Genomic DNA, 11,751 nt, shown 5'->3' with positions numbered 1-11,751 from the left:
GTACATGGAGGATGTGAACCAAAGTTTTTCTTAAAGAAAAATTTTCCTACCAGGAAAAGAATGAAAGACACATCCTGGTAGATCAGAGGAGAGACAATTTTGAGGACAGCACATTGGGTAATAATGTAGGTGGCCTGAATCTCTGCCACCCTTAGCCCATGTGGGAATGGTCTGCTGAGACTCTGGTTCCCTGGGTAAGAAGGCCCACTTGCTATCCCTGGACCTGGATCATCTGCTATTATTAGAGCAGTTGTGGCCTTTGGGGGTGACTTGGTGACTCTAGACCACATTTTTTATCACTCTTCTCTGCCATAAACAGGGGAGAAATTTGAAGTAACAGGAACACCCACCTACTGGGTCCTGGAATTAATTTTTCTGCTGATTGTACTCCTTGGCACAAAGTCCTTGGGGAAGTCCTAATTTCTCCACCAGGATCTGTCGAATAGCTCTTAGGATCTCCTGAGCTTCAACAGGTGCATCATTCATAACCAATTTGCTTTGGACTGGTTCCTGGCTCTGGGCAATGGCCAAGACAAGTTCATCTTTTTGAAGGGGTCTTCTGGTCCTTTGACCTTTTATTGAGGTTAAGGTACTGTGGAAAGTGCCTTATCAATTTTTTGAAGGGGATTTCTGGGAAAACCTGTCCTTTCCCGGCAGGAGTTGGAGGTATGTGCTCCCAAGGGTGTTTCCTTTTCCCTTGACCTGGCAGGGTTGCTCATTTCACTGACTTGTGAGGCCTTGAGTTCTGCCAGCCCTTCTTTAAGCTTTTCTGGCTTGGGCCTTCTAATATTCTCCCTCCCATCAGTAGGGACAAACATCTTGTGTTTGCTCTTAAATGGGTCCTTAAGTTTTGGTATCCTGAGCTCCCACAGCCCCTGGTTACTCTGTCCACTCGATATGAGGTCATATGACATTTGGGAAGCTGGTATGTCCCCACTGGTATTTTCCTTCTGGGAACTGGACTGTGACATGTGAGAAGCCAAGAGATCTGCAGCAAGGAGCACATCATTGTGAGAGTCTTAGAGGAGCACATTGGTGGCATAGTCCTAAAGGAGCATGTCTGTGGCACAGACTTGAAGGAGGACATTTGTAAGACAGTCATAAGTGGGCAAGCCAATGTCATGGCCTTGAAGCTCGTTCTGTGACTCTACATGTCCTTGGAGCTCAACCTTACCAGGAATCTTTGAAGGCATTGGTCTTCTGAATCTTGGTCAACTGACTACATGGTGAGGAGTTTTCCCTGAGCCCTAGAGACCTAGACTCCTCATATACATATTGTTAGTTTGGGAGACTGGCCAACCACTGGGTTCCACAGTGACTTCCTAAGCAGGAGTCTCCTCAGCTTCCACTGCCTCCTTGGTCTTTTTAGCCTTTTAAGATGGGGACCCCAGGTTTGTTGCCAGTATTGCTGCAATATCACAGGGATCTCCAGAAGCCTGAGACCCTTTTCCCTCCACTAGCTCATGCTTGGTTATTCCCGAACTTGGATTTGGCTCCAGGCTCCTTTCTCAACCTCCAGGACAGTCCCAACATGCCAGGTTTTCACATGAGGCTGAGTGTGAGGGGCTGAGAAGACTGCCTACCTTCCTGTCTGGTCAGTGTCCTCTGAGGGCCCATGACCATAACCAGAAGCTGTCCCTCCCAGGGCCTCAGGATTTCCTCAGACACAGGTGAGGTGGTAGGGAGTGGTCCTGCTGGGGCAAAAAATGACTTTTGTTATCATTTTCTCTCCCCTAAAGAGCTGAGGCTGAGCTGGTTTTCCCAATACCTCGGTGAACTTGGCTTTTGAGTGGACTGCAAATACACAGACAGCTGAAGTGGTGAAGGGGACTGTGGAAGGGGCAGTTCTCAGCCTCACATAACTTGAGATTTATGGGCTCAAAGGCCTAGAGGGACAGGCCCCACCCATGCCTTTCCTGAAACCTAATCATATGTGTTTCTAGCACCTGTCAAGTGAGTAGAATAAGGAAGGAGAAGCTCAGAGAAGGTGTTTATGTCATGTTCCCAACCCTTCAAGGATGCTTAATTCCTGGGACCCCTGAGAGTGTGGTACTTAAGCAAAGCCTGGTTGGCAGCAAGCCAGGAGCAACTCACACTCATGGGATCAAACCCTAGCTGATCTGTTCTAACTTCCTGTGCAAATGGGGTCCTAAGAATTTTTCTAGATGTTTCTTTTCTGGGACCTTGATTCACTCTTTGAAGGCCTCAGGTATCTTTCTGACTTCTTAGAGTTCATTCCCAGAAATGTCACTGTGAAGCTGATTCAGCTTCTGGAGAGAACTTTTGGGATCCTCCTCATACATTGCTGTAGGCCCCTGCTAAATTTCTTCCCTAGTTGGTTCTTGCTATGGGATCTTCTATGGTACTTAGACTACATCTTCTGTGTGTCCTGGCTGCATTTACTTGTAAATGCAGAGAGCTGTCAGGGCCCTTGCTTGTCTTATGTCTGATAGACCCCTTGGAATTGGCCCTGAGCTTTCATCAGTTCCAGAGACACCTGAACTCTGAAGCAGAGGCCACCCTGTTCATCTATGATGGGTTTCTTTTGAAGATGTTGCTCCTGGGCATTAGTCCATATGAGATGTTGCTCATAAAGTCCCTATGAGGAATGGAAACTGATCTGTGGTCATGGGAGGCCCTACTATGCTGGGGAGGTTAAGACTAGTTATCTAAAGACTTCCTGAGATCTTTTTGTCACGGAGGATAAAGCCCTCTCCCTGTTCTATTCTCAAAGCTGAATGTCATTTGGGAAGAATGAATGTACCTTATTTTAAATTGTAAGGCAAGATACCTCAGAGGTGCTCATCTGGGGCAGAACAGAAGGTGGTTGGATTGAGAGGGAGCATATGAGTCTGGATCTGGATCCGAGCCAGAGATGGGGGATGGGGTAGGGGCAAGCTTCCAGTCAAAGTTTGGGGTTGGACCCCAGGGAGAGGCAATGGTGGGGCCTGGGAAAGCCCTAAATGTGCATTATGCTGATTTGGAGCTGGGAAGTGGTTAGAGACTCCACTGAATAAAACAGAAAGAAGAAGGAGGGGCTCCTAAGAACCCAGACAGTAGCCACCAGGAATTCTCTGTGCTGGGAGGGGAGACCTCAGGAGAACTGGCTGCACTCCTGCTGTTGATAGTCCCCCAAGAACTGGAGCTGTGAGAATTACTGAGGACTGGACACATGCTTTGGTCTATCTTTCATGCTCCAGAAGGTTTGGGGGGTTGTGAGGTTCTGCTCAGCACCCAGTGATTTACAGATATTCTCCAAAGAGTTCAGGAGGAAGTCTAAGATCTTTTGTTCTAAACATGACCCATCCTTTTCTTTCTCCTTCCAAATCTTCAGTTCTTCTTTCTTGGCCATCAGTATCTCCAGCAGCTTCTGGATATCAGGGTTGACAAATGAGGGGCTACCAGTCTTTACCTGTCTGTCCATGGGGTCCTCCCAGAATGAAGCCTCAGGTTAGTGGTAGGACAGATGTTCTTTCTGGAACTCCTACTGTGATGAGGTGGGGAAGAATAAGGCCTTGGTAGTCACCCACTGCCAGGACAGGAACTTAATGAGATAGTCTGAACAGCCAAAGGCTGAGATAACAGGGATGAGAGAAGCCCAAAAGGAGTTATCTGGAGGTTAGCTCTTTATAATGATAAGCAATGGAATTCTCTTCCAGACAGATTGGTCATAATGCTCTGCTGACTGGGTGGAAACCAGAGGAAGAGGACATGGGATCAGAGGAGCCAGACAGAGATGTGGACATAATGGGAACAACATTTTTTCATGGTGCTTCTTGGCACACTTCACCAGGAGGGTCTCAAAGTAAACACTGATGAAAGGTTTCCTTGTCCAGGTGGCTGCAGGAGGTGAAAACAGAGGCTGCAGATAACAGTAAATGGTCAGGCTAGGCAGGGGTAAGCTCCTGTGACTGAGGGTTCTCCATAGTTCCCAAGCTAACTTCCTGTTGCTAATGCTGTCCCTCACCACAGGGCTATAACCACACAGTGTCCTCATGGCCCCTTTCCCAGGTCAGTCCAAGGTGATACGCAGCCTTGAGGTCATATCATAGGTTCTGGAAAGAGGAAATTGCAGGAGGGAAGAAAAGAAAATTCTTTACCTTTGTAGAAGAGAAATTAGGCCACTTCTAGTTTTTGCAAGAAATCTCAGCAGGTTGGAAATCAGGAGACAGGGTGATGTGGTGAAGCAGTGCCTGAGAGTCCTACAGGAGGCTAACTGCAATGGCCCTTTAGGGGAGATGCCTGGAAAAGTTGACTGGGGAGCCCAAGCATCAGGGTCAAGGCCACACGATCCCTCAATAGTGATGGCAAGATTTGTGACAGGCAGCACTGTGTTATTTACAAATTGCTTCCACATTTACTACTACCTGCAGCCTTCACAACTCCCCTGTTGGTAAGAAAGAGCAGGGAGCTCCTCACAAAGGTATCTGGGCAAAAGTAAACAATGTGACCACAGTCGGACATGTAGGCCCCACCTTCTAGTCAGACACTATGGGTGGAGGACAGTCCAAATGCTTCTGATGGGACCTCGTTGCTAAGGAAACACCCATTTCCAGGCCCTCAGGGCTTCATTCAAAGCGTAATCTAAGAAGCACTCATATTCTGATCTCCTTCCCAGGAACCTCCCAATGGTTGTTTCCTGAAAGGCAGGCTGTTGAGCTGGCATCCTTTGGGCCCTGGCCCTGGGCACTCACGGACAGGCCAGATGGAGGCACACTCTTAGGCAGGAGGCCCAGGAGCAGAAGCTCACATTTCAAATCTCTACTTTTCTTCCAGTTCCTCCACCTTGGATCCACTGGTTTCTGAGAGACAAGAAAAAATGAGGGGATGGCTCCCCATTCTCACTATCTCCAGACAAGCTGTAGATGCTCGGTGTTTATGAACAGTATGACTTTCTACATTTAACTACTGGGGCTCTGTGGTTTTACCCTTTTATTTTGGAAGTAGATAAAAATTGTTTATGGTTTTACTTCTTTGAAAAATGTAAAGAAAGATTTTCTATATAAGACTGATCACTTTTCTTCTGCGGAAGAAATGTAGACATCTTCAGACCTATAGGCCCATCTGAGCTTCCTCAGGTAGGACTCTACTTTCCTGAGGTGATGGCCCCACCCCAGCCTTTGCTCAGAGGCTCTCAGGGTCTCTGAATTGCCCTGGGATCAGGCCCAGCAAAGGAGAGGCTCACTTGGGTTGGATGGCTCAAATGGTTGTAGCAAAATGTTGTGGGTTCAGTTACCAGTCAGAACACATATCTAGGTTGTGGGTTCAATCCCCATTTGGGGCATGTCAATTAATCAATGTTTCTCACACCTATGTTTTTCTTTCTCCCTTTTTCTCCGTCATTCCCCACCCTCTTCTTCTCTCTCCAAGAAACCATCATCATCATATCATCAGATGATGATTATAACATTTTTTAAATAAAAAGAGAGGCTTGCCCAAGGTACCTGCCATAAGAAGGCAGCTGGGGAACCAAGGTTCTGGGTATGCCTCCTGCAGAGATCCAACTCTTATCATCTAGTCCTTGGCCCCTGGCCACTGCATTTGGGACTATGCCCTAGAGCTCCCACCACACTGAACTTCTGGTCTGAGATACTTGGGTAGAAATCCTTGTGCTTGATTTAACTCATGCCCAGCTTAGCATAGTCCTGGAAGGAAGTCCTGGAAGGAGGTCCTGAGAATAGTCGTTCTGTTCTTTCCCATCTCAGGAGTCCATTTTGGTGATTCAGAAAAATGGAAGTAAGAACAGAAAAAAAGATCATCTGTTTTGGGTTTGGGCCAAGGGTTCCTTACCTTCCTAATGTTTCTATGGTCCCTAGGTGGTAGTAGGGATGGAAACAGGAGGAAGAGCAACAGTCCACACGAGATAGCAAAGAAAAGGCAGGATTCTCCATGAACAGAATCCCACTGTTTCCCTCAGGCAACTGAGCACTAGGAGTGGCTTGTGGACTACAGGCCCAGGCCCATATCACAGAGCTGTGGTCTGGTCACAAAGGGCTCCAGAATGTGGGGGAAGGGGCAGAAGGGAGTAGGCTAAACCACAGCCCCTCCCCCACCCAGCCTAGCAGGCTCCATCTCTTCACTCTTCTGGAGCTTCTAGACCTTCATCAATTTTCTATTTATTCTATTTGGAAGCCTGGTATTCTGCGGTTACTGTATGTCTTGGGTATCTTGGAAAGAATCCACCAATTTCCAACTGGGTAATTTTTCAAAGTTGGAAGTTCTCTCAGGAATTTTGGCTATTTCACAGTGATTGATACTCTTAGAATCTCCTCTGTCCTCAACTGCATTTTTTCACCTCATACATTTACTTTTATTTATTTTTGTGAGAACACTTAAGTTCTATTCTCAGTAAATTTCAGATACAATACAGGGTTAACTAAAAATCATGTTATTTATACATTAGGCCCTCAGGCCTTCATCTTATAACTGAAAGTTTGTACCCTGTTACCAGCCTCTCTCCACCATTTCCACCAACTTCAGTCCTTGGTTGTCACTTTTTCACCTGCTTTTTATTTTTTTTAAAGATTTTATTTATTTATTTTTAGAGAGGGAAGGGAGGGAGAAAGAGAGAGAGACAAACATCAATGTGTGGTTGCTGGGGGCCGTGGCCTGCAACCCAGGCATGTGCCCTGACTGGGAATCGAACCTGCAACACTTTGGTTCATCTGCTTTTTAAAAAAATTCCCCATATAAGTGACAATATGAAATATTTGCCTTTCTCTGTCTGGTTTATTTCACTTAGCATAATGCCCTTCAATTTTATTCACATTGTTGTAAATGTCAACCTGTTTTCACAGATAACTTTTTTAGCTTCATCAGTGCATAGGTAAAACTTTATTTTATACTTGTTTGACTAATTTGTTATTGTTTTGATTAATCTATACCATCTTCACTCAGAACAACTGCCATAAATTTAAATTAATGGCTTATTATTAAAAATTCACAAAATAAAATAAGTATAGTAAAAGAAAACCTCCAAATTATATGTTTTATGTTAGTAGTATTTTACACTTCTGAAGTTAGAAAAGCATCATAGAGACTTATGGGAGATGTACACACACAAACACATGTTCACACATATACATATGTATGCATGCATGCACACACCCTCTGACAGACCAATTCAGTATTTTCAAATTCAAGAATTATTAATTTCCTCATTTTCTTCAAATATTTTATGTTTTGTCTTGGCCCTATCTGTTCTTACTGTGCCCTAAATAGTCTGTTCTCCAGAGGTTAGAAACATGTAAGCCAGGAATGGGAGTTGGTAGAGCTAAAGTTCTGATCTTTGGAGTGGACATTGGGACTGGGGGACTAAGGCTTGGGTTTGAGTCGATTCTTCAGTGGTCTTTTCTAATATTCCTAGTGTGTTTTGTGCCTATTTGCTTCTTCAGAGAATGCCCTGCCTTCCCTCTCCTGCCCTTTGCTGACCCCTGGAACTATAACAGTTATTGAAGTAAACATAATATACTAATTGGGTGGTAATTATAGAACAGGTTGTACTAACAGTCTCACAATTCATGTATTAAAAGTTTCCTTACAAGTATTTTAGAGACATCAGCAATTGTAGCTACTGATTAATCAAGAAATGATCCTGACCACAAGGAAAGAACCTGACCACAAGAACTGGGGAAGCATCAGTGATTCATATCAGAACCAGTAGAAACACAGGTAACCATAACTGCAGATCCTGTTCCCACATATTAGCAGTGAAACTGCGGATGGAAAATGAATCTACATGATGATGGAGTCAGGAGACATTGAAACCACCAAAGAGCAAAACTCAGAAACTGCATGGTGCCAGAAATTCCTTACTTCTCCTCTTTCCATGACCCCCCCTACATAAACTCGTTCAGGATGGCTGAGATGATGAGGTGGGCTTTGAGACAAGAATCTCCCATCTTCCAGGTTACTGGCCCCTGGATAAAACCACTTTGCTTTACATCAGAGGCAGGCTTTACCTCCCTCTTTAGTACTGGTTTTCCAAGAGGTGGGCAGCTGGACCTGCATTCAGTTACAGTGCCTTAAGTCTTACCTGCACGTTACAGAGAAATGTGAATCCTATAGAAAATTCCCTTATGACATCACTGAATATCCCTTCTGGCAGCAAGAACTGAGGATTTACTTAGGAATTGTATATTTTAATCACTATATAATTATTTTTTATTAATACCTGAAATGTAGGCTTGAAAATGTATATTCCCTCTTGGTCATAGAGGTTCATAGAGTTTTAAGGGGTCTGAGGACATTTGTGTTCATTTGGTGGGCTGTCTTGAATGTACAGTTCAAGAGCACATCTTCAGCATCAACTGCTGTTTTTCTCTGTCCACAGCCTCTTTACCCTTTATGATAGTGTCATTGGGGTATGAGAGTCCTCAGCATGGACTAGGGCTTGGGTAGCATGGAGGGTTCCAATCTAGACAACTAGTATCAATGGGGAACATGGCAGGCCCTGATTTCTGCTCCATTTTCAGTGCCTTATGACTGGAATATGGATCTCAGCCTTAACTTAGAAAATCAACCTCAGGTATGCAGAAGCCTCAACATCAACACAACATTCACATTCTGGCCTGCTTCTTCTCCCTCCAGGTGAGAAATCCCACCCTCTCAGCCAGGAAAGCAGACTAGAAAAGCTCAGCCAGTCACAGGGACCACCCTGGTGATTGTCCTCTATCCAGGTAAAGTTCTCAGTTGAAAAAGAAAGACCCACTTGAGCTTGTGTGAGCAGAAGGGACATTATAAAGGGTCTTATAGAAGGTGCCAGAAAGTCAGAGTATCAGGTTGGAAACTTTGGGGAAGGCGAGTGTCCTCTATCAGTGACCCTTCTTCTAGCCCTGTGCCAGCTGCCAGCCCCCACACCCAGCACATTCAGCTTCTGTGAGGGCACTCTGCTCAGTGGGGATGAGAGAGAAAGAGAGAGAGCCCTCATCTCCTTGAAAGTCAGATCAAGTGGAGTCCACTTGGTCTGAGGCTGGCAGGTGAGATCAAAATCCATAACATAATCTCTTTTCTTTCCAGAAAAGGGACCCCCTCGAGGAGGATTCACCAAGTTCTCATAAAAGGAAAAGATAAAGCCCCTCATGATAGGTAGAGAAGGAGAGAGAGCAGAGGAGGACATTTTTGTGGATATCTGTCTTCTAACTGATTTTAAGATAAACCACAGATTTGAAGAAAGTGTTTTCAAGACAGATTTGATAAAAAATCTGGTATCCAAATATATATAACCCCTTCAGTCTCCACATGAAGAAAACAAGCAAAGCCCTGGCTGGTATAGCTCAGTGGATTGAGCGCGGACTGGGAACCAAAGTGTCCCAGGTTCGATTCCCAGCCAGGGTACATTCCTGGGTTGCAGGCCATAACCCCCAGCAACTGCACATTGATGTCTCTCTCTCTCTCTCTCTCTCTCTCTCTCTCTCTCTCTCTCTCTCTCTCTCCCCGTCCCTCCCTCCCTTCCCTCTCTAAAAATAAATAAATAAAATCTTTAAAAGAAAAGAAAAGAAAACAAGCAAAGCAACCCAAATTTTAAAAATGGGCATAGGCTCTAAACAGACACCCCACCACAGAAGATACCCAGATGGTGGGGAATGCAAGATGGAGACAAAGCAGGTACAAGTACCAAAATGAAATTACAATTAAGTAATAAAACAATAATCCTGAATAACCAACTGAAAACTAGGTGAACAAAAGTCTTATAACCAAGAATTACAGAAGCACATTCAATCTGGCAGGAAGAAGAGAGATGCTAAAAGTACTGGCCCCACAGCTATGTGTGGTAGTAGAGAAACTGCAGGGATAACCTAGCTGCAAAAGTACCCCCTGAGGACCCTACCCTGGGCTCCCCGACCCAGAGCACCAGAGCTGGGAAGAGGTGCCCACATAACATCTGGCAATGAAAATCATTGCCGATTCTGGTTGATGGAGAGACAGGGGTCTGGTAGAAAACCAGCAACCCTCATAAAGGACTATGTCCCAAATCTCATACTAGAAAAAAAACAAAAAACAAAGTCTCAATTGATTAAAAGAAAGAAAACAATAAAGATCAGAGATGAAATGAATGAAATAGTGTTCTAAAAGAAGCAATATAAAAATTCCATGAAACCAAGAACTGGTTCTTTGAATATATAATCAAGATTGATAAACCTTTAGCAAAACTCATTAAGAAGAAAAAGAGAGGACCCAAATAAATAAAATCAGAAATGAAAGAGGAGAAGGTACAACAGACACCACAGAAATAGAAAGATTGTAGGTAAACATTATGAACAACTATATGCCAACTGATTGGTCAATGTAGGCAAAATGAACAAATTCCTAGACACATACAATATTCCAATACTGAATCAGGAAGAGTCAGAAAATCCAGAGACTGATTATAAATAATGAAATTGATGGAATAATCAAAAACCTCCCAGGAAACAAAAGCCCTCAACCAAATGGCTTTAAGGGGAATTTTACCAAACTATCCAAGAAGAATGAACACCTCTCCTTGTGAAACTATTCCAGTAATTTCAAGAGGAGGGAAGACTCCTAAGTTCATTGTATGAGGCCAGCATTATCCTAATTCTAAAAGAAGATAAGGACACTGCAAAGAAAGAAAATTATAGGCCAATATCCCTGATGAATACTGGTGCTAACATCCTCAACAAAATATTAGCAAATGGATCCAACATTATATTAAAAAGATCACACACCATGATCAAATGGGATTTATTCACATGATTATATCAATAGATGCAAAAAAAAAGCATTTTATAAAATTCAGCAGCCATTTATGATAGAAACTCTTAGCAAAGTGTGAACAGAGGGAACACACCTCAACATAACAATGACCTTATATGACAAATCCACAGTCAAAGTCACACTCAACAGGGAAAAAAACTAGAATAATTCACCTTAAGATCAGGAATAAGACAGTGACGTCTGCTTTTACCTCTGTTATTCAACATAGGAGTGGCAGTGCTGGCCATAGCAATCAAAGAAGAAGATGAAACAGAAAGCATCCAGATAGGAAAGGAAGAAGTAAAACTGTCATTATTTGCCAATGAGGTAATACTATATATAGAGAGAATCCTAAAGATTCCATAAAAAACCTTTTGGAACTGATATATCAAGTAAAGTAACAGGATACAAAATAAATATCCAGAAGTCAGTTGCATTTTTATACACCAACAATGAACTATTAGAAAGGAAAACTAAGAAAACAATCCCATTTACAACTGAATTAAAAAAACAGCAAGGAATAAGTTTAACTAAAGAGGGAAAAACCTGTACTCAGGAAATTGTAAGATACTGAAGAAACTCAGTAATGCCATTAAGTAGAAGCATTTACCATGTTCATGAATAGAAAGAATTTACATCATCAAAATGTCCATACTACCCAAATCAGTCCACAGATTCAAAGCAATTCCTATCAAAATACCAATGGCATATTTCACAGAACTAAAGCATATATTCAAAAAATTTATGTGAAACCACAAAAACCCTGATTGGCCACAGCAATCTTGAGAGAGAAGAAAAAAGCTGGAGGTATCATGCTACCTGATATTAAACAATACTACAAAGGCTATAGTAATCAAAATAGCATAAAAATACTCATATATATCAATGGAACAGAAGAGAGAACTCAGAAATCAACCCACATCTTTATGGTCAATTAATATTTGGCAAAGTAGGCAAAATCATATAAAGGGATACAGTCCATTCAATAAATGATGTCGGGAAGATTGTATAGATATGTTCACAAAAATGAAACTA

General features: G+C 43.1%; 1 pseudogene; it reads right to left on the bottom strand.

Moving 5' to 3' along the window:
- Positions 1–366: 366 nt before the first annotated feature.
- On the bottom strand, positions 367–3,997 carry LOC114490908 (annotated as a pseudogene).
- Between the last annotated feature and the right edge of the window lie 7,754 nt (positions 3,998–11,751).

This window comes from Phyllostomus discolor, chromosome 3 (assembly GCF_004126475.2).
Source record: "Phyllostomus discolor isolate MPI-MPIP mPhyDis1 chromosome 3, mPhyDis1.pri.v3, whole genome shotgun sequence".
Classification (NCBI taxonomy): Eukaryota; Metazoa; Chordata; class Mammalia; order Chiroptera; family Phyllostomidae; genus Phyllostomus; species Phyllostomus discolor.
This window is presented reverse-complemented; position numbering and strand designations above follow the sequence as displayed.